Here is a 19,959-nt window from a genome sequence, read left to right on the forward strand (position 1 = left end):
AATTGACGATTAATTAGGGCCGATTTCACGTTTTCATAACAATCGGTAATCGGTATTTTTGGCCACCAATTTTTTTTTTTTTTACACCTTTATTTAACTAGGCAAGTCAGATTAAGAACACATTCTTATTTACAATGACGGCCTAGAAACAGGGGTTAACTGCCTTGTTCAGGGGGGATTCGTTTTTTGCAACCTTCGGTTACCAGTCCAACGCTCTAACCACCTGCCTTACATTGCACGCCACAAAGATTAACAGGCTGACTACCTGTAACGCGAGGGCAGCAAGAAGCAAGGGTAAGTTGCTAGCTAGCATTAGACTTATAAAAAACTATCAATCTTAACATAATCACTAGTTAACTACACATGGTTGATGATATTACTAGTTTATCTAACGTGTCCTGCGTTGCATATGCGGTGCCTGTTAATTTTCATTGAATCACAGCCTACTTCGACAAACGGGTGTTGATTTAACAAGCGCATTTGCGAAAAAAGTACTGTCGTTGCACCAATGTACCTAACCATAAACATCAATGCCTAACAGGAATATTTAGACTTAGTCACCCGTTAGATAAAATACGGAACGGTTCCGTAAGTCACGGAAAGAAAAAAACTTTTGTTTTCGAGATTATAGTTTCCAGATTCGACCATATTAATGACCCAAGGCTCGTATTTCTGTGTGTTTATTATATTATAATTAAGTCTATGATTTGATAGAGCAGTCTGACTGAGCGGTGGTAGGCAGCAGCAGGCTCGTAAGCATTCCTTCAAACAGCCCTTTGCTGTGCTTCAAGCATTGCACTGTTGTTTATGACTTCAACCTGGGTGGGTATAATTTGTGGAACGTTCCAACAGGAATCTATTCCAAAAACTTCGGAAATAACAAGGTTTCCAAAAAACAACGCATACAAAGTTGTATAGCGGCAGAATAAGATACCGGGTAGGGAGTGGTCTATTTCATTGCGTTTTTCACTCATCACGTTTATTCCGAAAAATGTCTGTCCTCACATGTCTGTTTGCCTATGGACAAACATTAAGAATAAGCTACGTGGTGAGTTGATGCCTATTCGGCAGCTAGTTAGCTAGGTTTGTATGCGTTGCTACTTTGTATGCGTTGTTGGTTGGCAACCTTTTACTTTACGTTTTTTTGGAACAGATTCCTGTTGGAACGTTCCACAAATTATACCCACCCCTTCAAGCCTGTCAACTCCCAAGATTAGTCTGGTGTAACCGATGTGAAATGGCTAGCTAGTTAGCCGGGTGCACACTAATAGCGTTTCAAACGTCACTCGCTCTGAGACTTGGGAGTAGTTTTTTCTTTTCCTCTACGTGGGTAACGCTGCTTTGAGGGTGGCTGTTGTCGATGTGTTCCTGGTTTGAGCCCAGGTAGGAGCGAGGAGAGGGACGGAAGCTATACTGTTACACTGGCAATACTAAAGTGCCTATAAGAACATCCAATAGTCAAAATTATATGAAATACAAATCGTATAGAGAGAAATAGTCCTATAATTCCTATAATAATATAATAACTACAACCTAAAACTTCTTACCTGGGAATATTGAAGACTCATGTTAAAAGGAACCACTAGCTTTCATATGTTCCCATGTTCTGAGCAAGGCACTTAAACATTAGCTTTCTTACATGGCACATATTGCACTTTTACTTTCTTCTCCAACACTTTGTTTTGCATTATTTAAACCAAATTGAACATGTTTCATTATTTATTTGAGGCTAAATCGATTTTATTGATGTATTATATTAAGTTAAAATAAGTGTTCATTCAGTATTGTTGTAATTGTCACATATATATATATATATATATATATATATAAAAATAAAATATAAAAATAAAAAAAATAGTCCGATTAATCGGTAGCGGCTTTTTTTGGGCCTCCAATAATCGGTATCGGCGTTGAAAAATCATAAATCGGCCGACCTCTAGTTTTGGGAACAGAAAATTTGTATTGAGATCAAATGTTTCATCATTGTGTCATGACGTTGCCCTCTCCTTGGTACAGAGAACACAGTTGAACCCCCTCCCTCTGCACCAGGCCTTTTCTATGCACCATCCCCCGACCTCTATACTTCTGACACAAGGCTGTGTGAAGGCGTTCGTAAAATTCCAAAGGAGAATGTCCGGCCTCATGGCCCAGTTTGGAGACAGAGAGGGGTTTCATAGAGAGACAAAGGAATTCTTCCAACTCACAGAATTGGGGAACCGAACGACATTTATGTTCTGGAGAAGGTATAAAAGATCGGTGAAGAATCCAGCTACGCACTGGACCGCTTGGTACAATTTTGTAACACTCATTAGAGACAACAGTGCCATATTACCATACTAAGGTTTATATAATAGCCTCAGCTATGGGACTTCCATCTAAATGGTTGTATACAATGATTTAATAAGATTAAAGCTATTTGGAATATGTTGAGAGGCTATGTACTGATGTTAATGTGATAGAATTGTATTTCTGTTCAAAGCTTAACTCAGTCATCGGCACGCCCCCAGGGACACAGACAGGACAAGGCGTCACGTGACAGTTTTTCTACGTTCAGTATATAAGCCCACCCAGGGTTACTTTCACTAGACCAGCTTACCTCAGAAGAGAGAGCCAAGGTTTGACCATGCATTCCTCTACTGAACATTGACCATACCACGTGGTTAAACTTTTAGACTCTCGATACCGACAGAATAATAACCAGTCTTTGATATTAATTAAGTCTGCAGCTAGAAATTTTATATCATCGAACGCGAAAGACCGACAAAACATCCATTCTATAACAACATTAATGAATGTCGCTTTGAAAGATCCATTCTAACAGAGGGAGAGAACGCGGACAAAAACTCTCCAACAAGGATCCCGACGACACACTGAGCGTGAATATACACTGCTCAAAAAAATAAAGGGAACACTTAAACAACACAATGTAACTCCAAGTCAATCACACTTCTGTGAAATCAAACTGTCCACTTAGGAAGCAACACTGATTAACAATACATTTCACATGCTGTTGTGCAAATGGAATAAACAACAGGTGGAAATTATAGGCAATTAGCAAGACACCCCAATAAAGGAGTGGTTCTGCAGGTGGTGACCACAGACCACTTCTCAGTTCCTATGCTTACTGGCTGATGTTTTGGTCACTTTTGAATGCTGGCGGTACTTTCACTCTAGTGGTAGCATGAGACGGAGTCTACAACCCACACAAGTGGCTCAGGTAGTGCAGCTCATCCAGGATGACACATCAATGCGAGCTGTGGCAAGAAGGTTTGCTGTGTCTGTCAGCGTAGTGTCCAGAGCATGGAGGCGCTACCAGGAGACAGGCCAGTACATCAGGAGACGTGGAGGAGGCCGTAGGAGGGCAACAACCCAGCAGCAGGACCGCTACCTCCGCCTTTGTGCAAGGAGGAGCAGGAGGAGCACTGCCAGAGCCCTGCAAAATGACCTCCAGCAGGCCACAAATGTGCATGTGTCTGCTCAAACGGTCAGAAACAGACTCCATGAGGGTGGTATGAGGGCCCGATGTCCACAGGTGGGGGTTGTGCTTACAGCCCAACACCGTGCAGGACGTTTGGCATTTGCCAGAGAACACCAAGATTGGCAAATTCGCCACTGGCGCCCTGTGCTCTTCACAGATGAAAGCAGGTTCACACTGAGCACACGTGACAGACGTGACAGTCTGGAGACGCCGTGGAGAACGTTCTGCTGCCTGCAACATCCTCCAGCATGACCGGTTTGGTGGTGGGTCAGTCATGGTGTGGGGTGGCATTTCTTTGGGGGAGCCGAACAGCCCTCCATGTGCTCGCCAGTGGTAGCCTGACTGCCATTAGGTACCGAGATGAGATCCTCAGACCCCTTGTGAGACCATATGCTGGTGCGGTTGGCCCTGGGTTCCTCCTAATGCAAGACAATGCTAGACCTCATGTGGCTGGAGTGTGTCAGCAGTTCCTGCAAGAGGAAGGCATTGATGCTATGGACTGGCCCACCCGTTCCCCAGACCTGAATCCAATTGAGCACATCTGGGACATCATGTCTCGCTCCATCCACCAACGCCACGTTGCACCACAGACTGTCCAGGAGTTGGCGGATGCTTTAGTCCAGGTCTGGGAGGAGATCTCTCAGGAGACCATCTGCCACCTCATCAGGAGCATGCCCAGGTGTTGTAGGGAGGTCATACAGGCACGTGGAGGCCACACACACTACTGAGCTTCATTTTGACTTGTTTTAAGGACATTACATCAAAGTTGGATCAGCCTGTAGTGTGGTTTTCCACTTTAATTTTGAGTGTGACTCCAAATCCAGACCTCCATGGGTTGATAAATTGGATTTCCATTGATTATTTTTGTGTGATTTTGTTGTCAGCACATTCAACTATGTAAAGAAAAAAGCATTTAATAAGATTATTTCATTCATTCAGATCTAGGATATTATTTTAGTGTTCCCTTTATTTTTTTGAGCAGTGTATATTGATTGCAATTGTTCCCGAATGAGTGAGCGTTCATGTGCAAAGGCTTAGCATATTAATTGTTAATATTTATCAACTCTGTAGGGTCTTCTCAGCTGACCCCCCCCCCCCCCCCCCCCCTTCTTGGTTTAACAAGCTGCCATGCCGGTTTAGCCCACTAGGGCACATTACCAATTCTTGTGATGATAATTACTGTTTGTATGCTTTCTGTGAATTACTTTGTTTAGTAAATAAATGATTTTAAGACAGTTGATATATGGATGACTTAGTGAAGACTGAGTTCATGCAGATACAACAATTTACGACGTTTGGAATGAGACGGACGCGAGGTAAAATACACCATTTAAACCAGAAGATAATCAGCCTATACTATAATTACAGTTAAACAATTAATCAGTTTAATCGCGTAATAATAATAACAGGGAGTTATTTTGATAAACATGTCTTCAGTTTAATGGTGCCCAAAGACACGACAATTGAGAGAATTTACATAATGTAGGTCAAAATCCATCTCGCTCCATCTTCTTCCACTGCCGGCCACTGTGCTTCCTCTCATCACCATATTTGGTAGTGAGTGGAAACCCCAACCGGATGCTTCACACTTATATATATTTTTTTATTTAACTAGACAAGTCAGTTTTATTGCAGTACTGACATTTGGTCAAACTGTAATGCCAATATTCAAGTGTGTTATTTTTGATATAACATGCACTCTCCTCTCTAATAGGGGACCAGCGTAGACTCCCTGAGCTGAGAATCATCCTCCTGGGGAGGGATTGGCTGGAGAAGAGACAACAAGAAACACCATCCTGGACAGGAGAGGACGTGGAGATGTGTATAAGGAGAAAGGGTATAATGGACGGCCGGCAGGTCACTGTGGTCAACACATCAGCCAGATGCATCCAGTACTCCGTGCAGGACCCTCTCCTTGTCCTCCGTAACATAGAAGCCAGCATGTCCATGTATCAACCAGGTCCTCATGCCTTCCTCATGGTCATCCCTTTGAACTCACGCAAAGGCTGGGTTTGGACAGTAGAGGGCCCCCTCATGCTTCTCAACCATATACTCTGGAGTCAAATGATGGTAGTGCATACCCAATGTGAGAAACTCAAGGGAATGTCACTAGAGGAACACATAGTGAGACATGGGTTTCTCCAGGAGATGGTGGGGAAGTGTGGGCATAGGTACCATGCTTTAAACACTAGGGCGATGATGTCACTCAGGTCACAGAGCTGCTGGGGCGAGATAGATAAAATGGTGGCAGGTGGTCTTGGTTATGTTGTCATGAATGAAAGGTTTTCAATGGAGACTGAGGTGAGGAGGGCAGAGGAGGAGAGGGTGAACCTCAGATTGATGAATGTTCAGAGACATAGGGACACACTCAGATCTCTGCTCAGGGAAAAGGATATATATTTTTGTAACCAAATAAGTTCCCCCAAAACTTTGAGGCTGGACACATGACATCACACAGTGTGACATCACCATGAGGCAAGTCACAGTGGTGGATACACCCAGGTGGCATGGGCGATAATGCACTGTTGACACCAGAGAAATAGGACTACACCGAGCTGTCCTTGTGGTTGTACGGAGTGACAAAACAATCACAGAGACAGACGGGTCAAGAGCAGAAGAACAACTGAATCTGATTGGTCGGTCAGTCTGGAGTCAAGCTATAGTGTTATTCACCAAGGGGAGAAAAGCTTGGAGATACAGCCATTGGACATCACATCGAGAGATGGCCTGCCTGTCAGTGGCTTGTCAATAAATGTGGCGACAGGTTCGTGTCTTTGATAACACAAGACCGGCTGTAGGCCTTCAGGTCAAAGACTTTCTGAAGAAAATTTAGGAGACAGTGGTGGGAAACGATGGTGAACACTGGCTCAAAATGTACTGGGAGCTCAGGGAGAGCATCAAGAAGTTAACAAAAAGCTCTGAGGAGATTGGTAGATTACTAGAGGAGGAAGAGAGGGAGAAGGACACGCTTAAAATGATGATTGAAGAGAGAGGAAATATATAAGAGACATGAGGAGAAATATGGAATGTTGAAAGAGATAAAGCAGAGAAACACAATGAGAGAAAAGGGGATATAAGACAGACATATGAAGTACAAAGGAGAGAAAGAAGCTCTCAAACAAATGTGTGTGCAGAAAGACAGAGCATTGGATCAGATGGAAAGGAAGCATGAAAGAGAAAGTAAAGAACAGAGAGACAAGATGGAAAAGAGAAAGTTAAGAGGAGTTGAATGCCATGATTGTTGAGACACAGAAGGCGTTACAAGAGAACAAACAAAGGTATGAAATGAAAGAAGTGGAGATATCAAAGCTAGAGAGAGATGTAGCGGAGTTTAAGCAGCAGAATAAAGTGAGAAGACATGATCAACCATGTGAAGATTAAGGAGGATCGAATACAACTACACAGAGGAATCTACAGCACCTGCTAGTGGTTATGTGGACATGGTAAACATCTCAGTGAGTGTGAGATATATTGAGGTAGAATAATGTATCTCTCCTTATCAGATCTAATTAACCATAAGAAGTTTAACCCTTGTTTTTTAATAAACTGAATAAAATGTGGTAATGTCTGTATACTCAACATAGACATTTGGGAAAGACACAGATGTTGTCACAGAAGGGAGAGGAGAAGCAGAAGGACACAGCAGGACGAGAGCAGAGAGTTGGAGATGAACAGAGAGAAGCACCATGGTTGAAGGTTGGGGCAGCAGTACTGGGGGCAGTGGTTGGGGACATGGCTGGCTCTGTGAGGGCACCACTAAGTGCAGCCACAGGGACTATTATAGGGGCTGCAGCAGGGGTTCTGCTGGGGAGTTTACTGATACAAGAGGAAGAGGCCAGAGAGAATAAAGTGGAGTCAGATCCCGCTGATTATCCATTGAAACAGTTGACCCAGCACACTGTAGAATCTGTGTAAGAGGCAGAATACTAGTTCTGTAAATGGTTTTAGGGAGACCTTTGCATAAAGGGATAGTTTGCCGAAAATACACATGATATTTTTCTCTCTCTCGTACAAGCACCTTTTGGATCTGTGTTGAAACGTATCTACTGCTGAACAGCAATGGCCAAATGCTCAATTACATTTACAGAACTTCTGATCATTTTCTTGTGTTTGTTCCTTACTTGGATCACCTTTTGCAAAACCTTCAATACAAATGTCATCAGTGAATACAAAATTAATAAGTGTTTTGTTCACAGAATATTAACACCTTTTTTTCATTAGAAGAGAAATGTGTGCAATTGTGTTAATGGTTTCCAGCAATCAGTAAATACTACATTCTAAATCATCCTATCAGTATCACACCATGTACAATAAAGGGAAATATCGAGGCAATGGGGACTGTCTAATTGTTATGATTTTTTTTCACAATATCACAGACATGCAGAGAATGAAGTTGGGTTAGTTCTAAGTAACTTTGAGTTACTCAGAAGTCATCATCTCCAACATTGTGACCTTCCATCACAGAGCTTTGCTTTTGTGTGGATTGAGGCCTATATATTCATATATGTTCTGTTCCTCTATTGTCTTCACCTTTCCTGATTTCTATTGTGGATGGTGTTTCTGTACACAAATGGAAAGTCTACAAAACTATGAGCAAATATGTGCAATCAAAAAGTATTCAGACCCCATCACTTTTTCCACTAAATGGATTAAATCGGGTTTTTTTCGCCAAAAGTCTACACACATTTACATAAGTATTCAGACCCTTAACTCAGTACTTTGTTGAAGCACCTTTGGCAGCAATTACAGCCTCAAGTCTTCTTGGGTATGACAACACAAGCTTGGCACAACTGTTTTTGGGGAGTTTCTCCCATTCTTCTCTGCAGATCCTTTCAAGCGTTGTCAGGTTGGATGGGGAGCGTTGCTGCACAAGTCTCTCCAGAGATATTCGATCGGGTTCAAGTCCAGGCATTGGCTGGGCCACTCAAGGACATTCAGAGAATTGTCCCGAAGCCACTCCTGCATTTTTTTGGCTGTGTGCTTAGGGTCAATGTCCTGTTGGAAGGTGAACCTTTGCCCCCGTCTGAGGTCCTGAGCGCTCTGGAGAAGGTTTTCATCAAGGAGCTCTCTGTACTTTGCTCTGTTCATCTTTACCTCGATCCTGACTGGTCTCCCAGTCCCTGCCGCTGAAAAACATCCCGACAGCATGATGCTGCCACCACCATGCATAACCGTAGGGAATATTGGCCAGGTGATGAGCGGTGCCCGGTTTCCTCCAGACATGATGCTTGGCATTCAGGCCAAAGAGTTCAATCTTGGTTTCATCAGACCAGAGAATCTTGTTTCTCATGATCTGAGAGTCCTGTAGGTGCCTTTTTTGCCAACTCCAAGCAGGCTGTCCTGCGCCTTTTACTGAGGAGTGGCTTCTGTCTGGCCAATACCATGAAGGCCTGATTGGTGGAGTGCTCCAGAGATGGTTGTCCTTCTGGAAGGTTCTCCCATCTCCACAGAGGAACTCTGGAGCTTTTTCAATGTGACCATCAGGTTCTTGGTCACCTCCCTGACCAAGGCCGTTCTCACCTGATTGCTCAGTTTGATCGGCCGGACAGCTCTAAGAAGAGTCTTGGCGGTTCCAAACTTCTTCCATTTAAGAATGATGGAGGCCACTGTATTCTTGGGGACCTTCAATGCTGAAGAAACTTTCTGCGACTCAACACCATCCTGTCTCGGGGCTCTACGGACAATTTTGTATTTATAATACATTTGCAATAATTTCTAAAAACCTGTTTTCGTTTTGTCATTATGGGATATGTTGCGTATATTGATGAGGGAAAAAATTATTTAATACATTTTCAAATAAGGCTGTAACATAACAAAATGTGGAAAAGTGAAGGAGACTGAATACTTTCCAAATGCACTGCATGTATTGAATACATGGATTTGGATTGTGATGATACCGATAAATGAATCCCGCCTACAAAATGTAAAACAAAAAAATCATAATCAAACTAAAATATTTGATATGTATGAAGTTGTTTGGTGAAATATGCATAAAGGAGAGTAATTGCACATAATTCTGCACCTTTGGATTTTTAAAAGACTAACTTTTGAGAAAAACTAACATGGTTTCCTAATTACCTTTGGTCAATTGCCTACGTTTTTATGATTTTGTTTACTTGATTTGTAGTATACTTTTGTCTATTGTATTTATACAGCTGCAATCAAATGTCTGTATTGGGACAGTAAAGATTTCCTGTATCTGAACTTGATATCAGTGTGTATTTATTTATATATAATCATCTATAGAGGAAGATGAGGGAAGGGGTGGGAATAAAGATAATCTCAGTTTCAATTGACTAGGAGTTGCGACTGTATATGAAATGAATGGGTGATTCAATGTCCCATTGTAGCGACAGTGTATTCGGAAAGACAAACATCCCACTGGGCACAGAGATCAGTTAAATGTATAGTTTTTATCTACATTTGGTTGAGTTGTCAACTAACGTGAATTCAACCTGAAATCCCAAAAACACGTCACCATGTCATTGGATTTATGTTGTTTTTTTTAAGACGAAACTCCCTTCCGTTGATTACTTTTTGCAAATCCAATCAATATTCCATGTTGATTTAACATAATCACATTCATTTTCTTTGTTGAAATGACATGGAAACAACGTTGATTCAACCCGTTTTTGCCCAGTGGGATTGTAGAGACCTGGACACCAGTAATGTCTGCTTACTTCTGCCCACTTCCTGTTCTGAGCTAGAAGTACACACTCAGTCGGTGCTATCCAGAATCCTTGGGACATCCCTACACTAAACCCTGACCTTAAACCCTACCCTTGCTCTAACCTTAACCATAACCCTTACCTAACAATAACCTTAACCCTTCCCTTAACCATTATACATTTCAACTTCAATTGAGGGTAGGGATCCCAAGGATCCCAGATAGCACGGACCACCCACTTTCTCCTCGTCATATGCTTCGGTCCTCTCAGCCAACCAGGGAGGAGATGAGCCACCAATGCCCTTTGAAAGCAAGCCTATCAGCAGCTTTCCTCTCTCCATAACGTTCTTTAGAATTGTGTTTTTATATGAGGTTGAGGAGGTGTTCCTACCATGTTCACCTCTTGTAAAATATACAGTCAGGTCCATAAATATTTGGACATTGACCAAGTTATTATTTTAGCTGTCTACCATAGCATATTGAAATTAAATAATGAATATGAGCTGAATGTGCAGACTTTCAGCTTTAATTTAAGAGTATTTACATCCAAATTGGGTGAAAGGTGTAGGAATTACAGCCCTTTTTATATGTGGTCCCCCCCTTTTTAAGGGACCAAAAGTAATTGGACAATTGGCTTCTCAGCTGTTCCATGGCCAGGCGTGTGTTATTCCCTCATTAGTTCATTTACAAGTAAGCAGATAAAAGGTCTAGAGTTGATTTCAAGTGTGGCATTTGCAATTGGAATCTGTTGCTGTTAATCCTCAATATGAAGTCCAAAGAGCTGTCACTGCCAGTGAAGCAAGCCATCATTAGGCTGAAAAATCTAAACAAACCCATCAGAGAGATAGCAAAAACATTAGGTGTGGCCAAATCAACTATTTGGTATATTCTTAAAAAGAAAGAACACACTGGTGAGCTCAGGAACACCAAAGGCCTGGAAGACTATGGAAAACAACTGTGGTGGATGACAGAAGAATTCTTTCCATGGTGAAGAAAACACCCTTCACAACAGTTGGCCAGATCAAGAACACCCTCCAAGAGGTAGGCGTATCTGTGTCAAAGTGAACAATCAAGAGAAGACTTCAGAGTAAATACAGAGAGAGGGTTTACCACAAGATTGGTAAGCCTCAAAAAGAGGAAGACCAAATGAGTTGGCCAAAAAAACATCTAAAAAAGCTTGTACAGTTCTGGAACATCATCCTATAGACATTCTGGTACAAGTTGATCTTTGTATCATCTGATGGGAAGAGAAGAGTATGGAGAAGGAAAGGAACTATTCATGATCCGAAGCATACCACCTCATCTGTGAAGCATGGTGGAGGTAGTGTTATGGCGTGGGGATATATGGCTGCCACTGGAACTGATTCCCTTGTATTTATTGACGATGTGAATGCTGACAAAAGCAGCAGGATGAATTCTGAAGTGTTTAGGGCTATATTATGTGCTCAGATTCAGCCAAAGGCTTCAAAACTCATTGGACAGCGCTTCACAGTGCAGATGGACAATGACCCGAAGCATACTGCGAAAGCAACCCAATAATTTTTTTAAGGCAAAGAAGTGGAATGTTCTGCAACGGCCAAGTCAATCACCTGACCTGAATCCAATTGAACCATGCATTTCACTTCCTGAAAGTAAAACCGAAGGCAAAAGACTTCATGCAGTCATTGACTGCAAAGGATATGCAACCAAGTATTAAAACTCACAATTTAATTTATGATTATGTTAGTTTGTCCAATTACTCTAGCCCCTAAAATTGGGGGGCTATGTATAAAACTGGTTGTAATTCCTACACGGTTAAAACAATTTTGACAAAACCCTTCAATTAAAGATGAAAGTCTACACTTAAAGCACATCTTGATTGTTTTCCTTTCAAATCCATTGTGGTGGCGTACAGAGCCAAAATGATGCAAATTGTGTCACTGTCCAAATACTTATGGACCTGACTGTAGTACAGTATATCTCCCTCTCGCTCTACTACAAGCCAGGTTTCCTCTTTATCTCTGAGCAAAAAATATGTTTATTTTCACTGTGCTTCATCTCTCTGCTGTGGGAGCCATTTTTATTCATGAGCAAATATAATGGGGGGTTCTATGATTCTACTAGTCTATGCATTCTTACCAAGACAATCAACTAGAGTTTGGCTGCTGTTGAATATTACTAAGGGACTTATTTTCAACTGCGCTATGTTGAACAGCAGAGATGGGACTTCCAGTGTTTTAAATACTGAGTCAGGGTTCTATGTGTTAAGACTACAGTAAGGGCTCTGTATTCATTTAACTACATGGTAACTAACTACTTACTAAGAAAAAAGAAGAATCCCGCACACTGCTCTTGCTAGTATCACTGCTCTTTATTAAGCATGGCATTCGTCAAAGCTCTGACGAAGGCCTTGAGGCCGATATGTAAAGCTTAATAAAGAACAATGGTACTAGGAAGAGCAATGTGTGGGTTTCTTCTATTTTCTCATCTTACTCAACTGTTACCATGCACCTGCAACAAAGATAGCTCAGATGTGAGAGTGCCTTTTGAACTATCTACTTACTAACATCTGTTATCATATACATTTACATTTTACATTTAAGTCATTTAGCAGACGCTCTTATCCAGAGCGACTTACCTTATGTGTGCATTCACCTTATGATATCCATCATTGACATCAAATCAAATTTTATTGGTCACATACACGTGATTAGCAGATGTTATTGCGGGTGTAGCAAATTGCTTGTGCTTCTAGCTTCGACAGTGTAGTAATATCTTACAAATTACACAACATATACCCAATACACACAAATCTAAGTAGGAATGAATTAAGACTATATACATATGGACGAGTGATGTCAGAGCAGAACAGACTAAGATACCGAAGAATAGTATAGAATACAGTATATACATATGAGATGAGTAATGCAAGATATGTAAACATTGTTAAGTGAGTAAATTACCGTAGAATAGTATAGAATATAGTATATACAAATGAGATGAGTAACACAAGATATGTAAACATTATTAGTGCCTAGTGTTCCCTTCCTTAAAGTGGCCAGTGATTTCTAGTATATGCCTACAGGCAGCAGCCTCTAATGTGCTAGTGATGGCTGTTTAACAGTCTGATGGCCTTGAGATAGAAGCTGTTTTTCAGTCTCTCGGTCCCAGCTTTGATGCACCTGTACTGACCTCGGCTTCTGGATGATAGTGGGGTGAACAGGCAGTGGCTCGGGTGGTTGATGTCCTTGATGATCTTTTTCATGATATTTCACTCCACTGTTCCAACGCCCCCGGCTTCTGACTGTAATTATTATTTTATGCATGTAGGTTTTTACAGCATTCTCCATTGCTTGCTCACAACTAGATATCTGCACACATATTACCATGCCAGTTCCTGAGTGAACTATGAACTTGTTCTCCTGCCATCTCTGCTCTGGTTTAACCTGTTATGGATAGGGGGCAGTATTTTCACGGCCGGATATAAAACGTACCCGATTTAATCTGATTATTACTCCTGCCCAGAAACTAGAATATGCATATAATTATTAGCTTTGGATAGAAAACACTCCAAAGTTTCTAAAACTGTTTGAATGGTGTCTGTGAGTATAACAGAACTCATTTGGCAGGCCAAAACCTGAGAAGATTCCTTACAGGAAGTGCCCTCTCTGACCATTTCTTGGCCTTCTACAATCTCTTTATTGAAAACTGAGGATCTCTGCTGTAACGTGACACTTCCTACGGCTCCCATAGGCTCTCAGAAGGCGGCAAAACGTTGAATGATGCCTTTGCAGGCCATGGCTGAAAAACAGTAGCGCATTTGGATAGTGGTCGATCTGAGAACAATGAGACTGGGGGCGCGTGCACGAGCCGACACCATGTTTTTATTTTCAGTCTTTGAACGAAAACAGGGTTTCCCGGTCGGAATATTATCGCTTTTTTACGAGAAAAAAAAAACAAACAATTTTTTTTTTTAAATAATAAAAAAAAATCGCATAAAAATTGATTTTAAACAACGTTTGACATGCTTCGAAGTACGGTAATGGAATATTTTGAATTTTTTTGTCACGAAACGCGCCGGGCGCGTCACCCTTCGGATAGTGTCTTGAACGCACAACAAAACGCCGCTATTTGGATATAACTATGGATTATTTGGAACCAAACTAACATTTGTTATTGAAGTAGAAGTCCTGGGAGTGCATTCTGACGAAGAACAGCAAAGGTAATCAAATTTTTCTTACAGTAAATCTGACTTTGGTGAGGGCCAAACTTGGTGGGTGTCAAAATAGCTAGCCTGTGATGGCGAGCTATCTACTCAGAATATTGCAAAATGTGCTTTCACCGAAAAGCTATTTTAAAATTGGACATAGCGATTGCATAAAGGAGTTCTGTATCTATAATTCTTAAAATAATTGTTATGTTTTTTGTGAACGTTTATCGTGAGTAATTTAGTAAATTCACCGGAAGTTTGCGGTGGGTATGCTAGTTCTGAACGTCACATGCTAATGTAAAAAGCTGTTTTTTGATATAAATATGAACTTGATTGAACAAAACATGCATGTATTGTATAACATAATGTCCTAGGAGTGTCATCTGATGAAGATCATCAAAGGTTAGTGCTGCAATTAGCTGTGGTTTTGTTTTTTGTGACATTATATGCTAGCTTGAAAAATGGGTGTCTGATTATTTCTGGCTGGGTACTCTGCTGACATAATCTAATGTTTTGCTTTCGCTGTAAAGCCTTTTTGAAATCGGACAGTGTGGTTAGATTAAGGAGAGTGTTGTCTTTAAAATGGTGTAAAATAGTCATATGTTTGAAAAATTGAAGTTTTCGGATTTTCGAGGACTTATTTGTATTTCGCGCCACGCCCATCATTGGATATTGGAGCAGGTGTTCTGCTAGCGGAACGTCTAGATGTAAGAGGTTAAACATGCTAAACCACCCCCAGTGTTAGTGTGACCTCTTATAATAACCTTGATCAACAATAACCCTAACCCCCAGCTACCCTTTATAGTTGAAATGCAGTACTTACTGAATGAGTTCTTCTAATGATCGAAGCAGAGAGCTGCTGGTCTCACTGCCATCCCCTTTTCTCCTAAAACAGTGATGGGGTTGGTAGTGGCATTAGTGTATGGAACATGGGACTTACTACTGTCCACATGCAACCTCATTACTGAAATTACATTTGATTCTGCTCTTCAGCTCTAGACTGTAGTAATGTTTGCCTTAATTCAAGTTTGCTTAGGCTAGTGTGATTGTTTGATTGGTTGGTTGGTTGGTTGGTTGCTAGGTTCCCTCCCCACCTCATCTCTCCCTCCATTACAGTCTTCTATTCAGACACACTCCACTGGGGTAGTACTGACATGTTTTGGGGTTTATTAGGCCCAGCTATATGTTGAGGTGCGAGGATCAATAGGATCTAATTATCAGTAGCCACCAATGTGTAACACGACGTTACTAAAGCTACTTATGGGTCCTGAATTGCACAGGAAGGAATAGTTCTTATTATTTAATTTCTCTCATTTTATTTGACTGCTAATCATTGTAGGGCAAATCGCCACCCTCTCAGGCACTGCAACTGCACTTGCTTTAGAGATCGACCGATTAAATCGGCATGGCCGATTAATTTGGGCCGATTTCAAGGTTTCATAACAATCGGTAAATCGGCCTATTTGGATGCCGATTATGGCCAATTACATTGCAATCCACGAGGAGACTGCGTGGCAGGCTGACCACCTGTTACGTGAGTGCAGCATCAAAAGGACCTTGTGGCTGCAAGGAGCCAAGGTAAGTTGCTAGCTAGCAATAAACTTATCTTACAAAAAACTATCAATCTTCACATAATCACTAGTTAACTACACATGTTTGATGATATAACTAGGTTAAATAGCTTGTCTTCCGTTGCATATAATCAGCGCGGTGCCTGTTAATTCATCATCGAATCACAGCCTACTTCAACTTCGCCAAACGGGTGGTGATTTAACAAAAGCACATTCGCGAAAAAAGCACAACCGATGCACAAATGTACCTAACCACAATGCCTTTCTTAAAGTCAATACACAGAAGTATATATATTTTTTAAACCTGCATATTTAGTTAAAAGAAATTCATGTTAGTAGGCAATACTAACTAGGGAAATTGTTTAATTTCTCTTGCGTTCAGTGCAAGCAGAGTCAGGGTATATGCAGCAGTTTGGGCCGCCTGGCTCGTTGCAAACTGTGTGAAGACCATTTCTTCCTAACAAAGACCCTAATTAATTTGCCAGAATTTTACATAATTATGACATAACATTGAAGGTTGTGCAATGTAACAGCAATATTTAGACTTAGGATTGCCACCCGTTCGATAACATACAGAACGGTTCCATATTTCACTGAAAGAATAAACATTTTTTTTTCGAAATGATAGGTTTCCAGATTTGACCATATTAATGACCAAAGGCTCGTATTTCTGTGTTATTATACTTTAATTAAGTCTATGATTTGATATTTGATAGAGCAGTCTGACTGAGCAGCAGCATGCTCGTAAGCATTCATTCAAACAGCACTTCACTGCGTTTGCCAGCAGCTCTTAGCAATGCTTGATGGACAGCGTTGTTTATGATTCCAAGCCTATCAACTCCCGAGATTAGGCTGGCAATACTAAAGTGCCTATAAGAACATCCAATAGTCAAAAGTATATGAAATACAAATGGTATAGAGAGAAATAGACGACACGTCATAATTCCTATAAATACAACCTAAAAGTTCTTAACTGGGAATATTGAAGACTCATGTTAAAAGGAACCACCAGCTTTCATACGTTCTCATGTTCAGAGCAAGGAACTTAAACGTTAGCTTTTTTACATGGCACATATTGCACTTTTACTTTCTTCTCCAACACTGTGTTTTTGCATTATTTAAACCAAATTGAACATGTTTCATTATTTATTTGAGACTAATTTTATTTTATTTATGTATTAAGTTAAAATAGGTGTTCATTGGTCATTCAGTATTGTTGTAATTGTCATTATTACAAGTAATATATATATAACTTGTAATAATGACAATTACAACAATACTGAATGACCAATGAACACTTATTTTAACTTAATACATAAATAAAATAAAATATATATAAAAAACGATTTTTTTTTAAAACCCGCCTTTTTTCATCCTCCAATAATCAGTATTGGTGTTGAAAAATTATAATCGGTCGACCTCTACTTGCTTTCAAAACATGTTACATTGTTTATCAACTCATAGGACAACGATTTACACTATGATGATACTCTTAATGGTGACCCACCCCATCTGTGGTCTGAGGGGTTGGTGTATAGGGAGGCTGATGACTCCTTTATAACTGGAACTGACATGAAAGCAGACCTCAAAGATGACAGGTGACTGGCATTTCTCTAGTGCAAAATGCAAACATGGTAGCAACACATCATCACTAGTCTACAGAACACCATCCTGTTTCAACGTCACAATCTTTTCTCCTTATGTTGATGTCCTTTGTTATTATTTTTATTTTAGCGTTAAATATTTTTTTACCAGGACAGATTCATGCAAGTCTTAACAGACAGAGTGCAGCTTCATTGCATTGTGTGTGTGAACTTAGACAACACCTCCTCGGTAGTATTAAGTTTTGATTGGCAAGTGGTGAGGGACACTGATTCTGAAAGATTCACATTCATCTGCCCTCTGTTAAAAAATAAAATAAACTCCTCATGTTTATTTCTCAATATAGAATGCTGGGGGTAAAAAGTAGTTAGGGTTAGTTGAAGTATAACTAGTTGTAAAGCTGAAGAGATGAGGGTCCCATAAGAATCTGCTCCTAGTTACAGTAATAGTTAAGAGGGCCCCATTTTAATAACACTTACTGTCCCATGATGCTTCTGCGTTCGATACATCTGTTACAACTCCTGTTACATCTCTCAACTGTCAATACAACTGTTACAGTAGACAAACCTGGACTCAGGGTGAGACGAAACACTGTCAAAGTAAACCCGTCACACTCCAATTTAGTCTCCAGAGTGGTGCAGGGGTCTAAGGCACTGCATCTCAGTGCTAGAGGTGTCACTACAAACCCTGGTTCGATCCTGAGCTGTATCACAAGCGGGGAGGGTTTGGCCGGGTTAAGCCGTCATTGTAAAATAAGAATTTGTTCTGAACTGACTTGCCTAGTTAAATAACAATTGTATGATATGTTAAACTTTGTATTGTACTAATTTGTGGATGTCCATCATCCATTTTGTATTTTATGTTACAAATTACAATTCATATGATATGTTACAAATTGCAATTTGTTATGGCTAATGTTAGCTAGGTTATAGTAGACACTATATCATGTTTTATAATTATGTTCATATTTACTGGATGTCTTGGGATGAACCCAAACACTCAATTGATGGTTAAACTTGCAAATATTTTATTATTTATTTATTAAACTTATTATTTATTTATTAAACTTGCAAATATTGTATTATTTATTCTTGGGAACTATAGTATAGTTCCCAAGATGAAAACAATTTGTTCCACAATGGCGATAAAAAATGTAATGCTTCAACTTAACTGTGGGCACACAGCCAACAGTGTAAACATGATGCAATTGACATTTTAACGTCATTGACGGAGCGCATATAAAGCACCCACAAGCTACCCATAGCTGAAAACACAAACATCGCGGGATGATCGAGTGACGAATTTCCGGGCAAGGGCGGTCCATTTAAAAATGATTTTCCTTCCTCCATAGCCCTGCAACTCGTCAGACATCATCAGAAGTAGCCACTTAATTTGATGGCTGAGGCGTTAGCGTGTCTTTTAAGTGTTTGGAATGTTGCCCAGCTGTGTGTATATATTTCCAGGACAAATACAGAGAAGTTTTAATGTTATGACATTTTCTAACACTGGAATGTTTTTATTGGAAAAATCCTACTGTAACTCCGTAGCGGTGCATGGGTTGTGATAATTGCGTTGTTTGTTCTATAACCTGTTAATTCATATGCCTTGCGACCGTGACAAAACCAAAATAAATTAAACCACACCTTTGTTTTACCACAAAACCAGATAGCAACCTCTGTCCAGTGAAGTCCACAATGCATATACAGTAACAGACCGTTACATGACCTACAGCATGGCCGAGTAAGTTTCCGACATTTTCGGACCACTAAACAACTATTGACTTAGAACCACAGAGAGTTACCGCAAGTCACAAAGAAACCATGAGCTGCCTCCACTATTCCAGCACCATTTCAACTTTAACATTTAAACATAATCAAATCACCTCTGCTTAGTCTAATACAGTGACAACTAAAACATACACAATAATTTTGTCCAGTCAACGTAAGCTAAATATAATGTGGCTGTGTGAAGGATTTCTGTGTGAAGGAAGAAAAACATGTTGACTCACCATACTTGTAGAGACCGTTTTGTCATTAGCGTTTATCACTCTGTCATACAGTACACGCTTTATATTTTTGTTGTCCTAGGCTACCTGGCTAAAATGCTTTTCCGCTAGCCTAACCAAATGTGTTTATAACTAAACCAAGATAGACAACATCCTGTCCTTTCAAAAAGGAAGAAATGAGTCATAGTGGGCAGAACCATGTACGCGTTAGGACACGTTCCTATTTCCGTTAGGGGACGCCTACTCTGAAGCAGTGTTGCAAACTCATTTTCAGCGGAAGTTGATAGAGGCAGGTCGATTTGTTGCTGAAAGTTGCTAATTGACGTTGTGATGTCATTGCGTAATAACGTTAAACTGCTTCATTTCGTGAATATACAATAACGTTACTCAAATTGACTGGCCAGCTCGGCAAAAAATATGATTTGACATTTGTTAGTTTAGATTTAT

General features: G+C 40.4%; 1 protein-coding gene and 1 long non-coding RNA gene across 5 annotated transcripts in view; one reads left to right on the top strand and one right to left on the bottom strand.

Moving 5' to 3' along the window:
• The window catches only part of st2 (ST2L protein-like), a 30,244-nt gene extending 10,539 nt beyond the window's left edge, over positions 1–19,705 (bottom strand). Inside the window, exons 1-3 of one of the 4 annotated variants that reach the window (XM_082968795.1) lie at positions 19,516–19,704; positions 15,158–15,220; positions 13,317–13,428 (exon numbers count right to left, since the gene is read on the bottom strand). The gene's annotated coding sequence lies outside the window, so the exon portion shown is untranslated. 4 annotated transcript variants of the gene reach the window in all.
• LOC145864033 (uncharacterized) lies at positions 206–7,038 on the top strand. The gene is made up of 2 exons (XR_014382620.1): positions 206–294; positions 5,193–7,038. It is a non-coding gene; the product is annotated as an uncharacterized LOC145864033 (long non-coding RNA).
• Positions 19,706–19,959: the final 254 nt, after the last annotated feature.

This window comes from Salmo salar, chromosome 25, assembly GCF_965601325.2.
Source record: "Salmo salar chromosome 25, fSalSal1, whole genome shotgun sequence".
In the NCBI taxonomy this organism is placed as follows: Eukaryota; Metazoa; Chordata; class Actinopteri; order Salmoniformes; family Salmonidae; genus Salmo; species Salmo salar.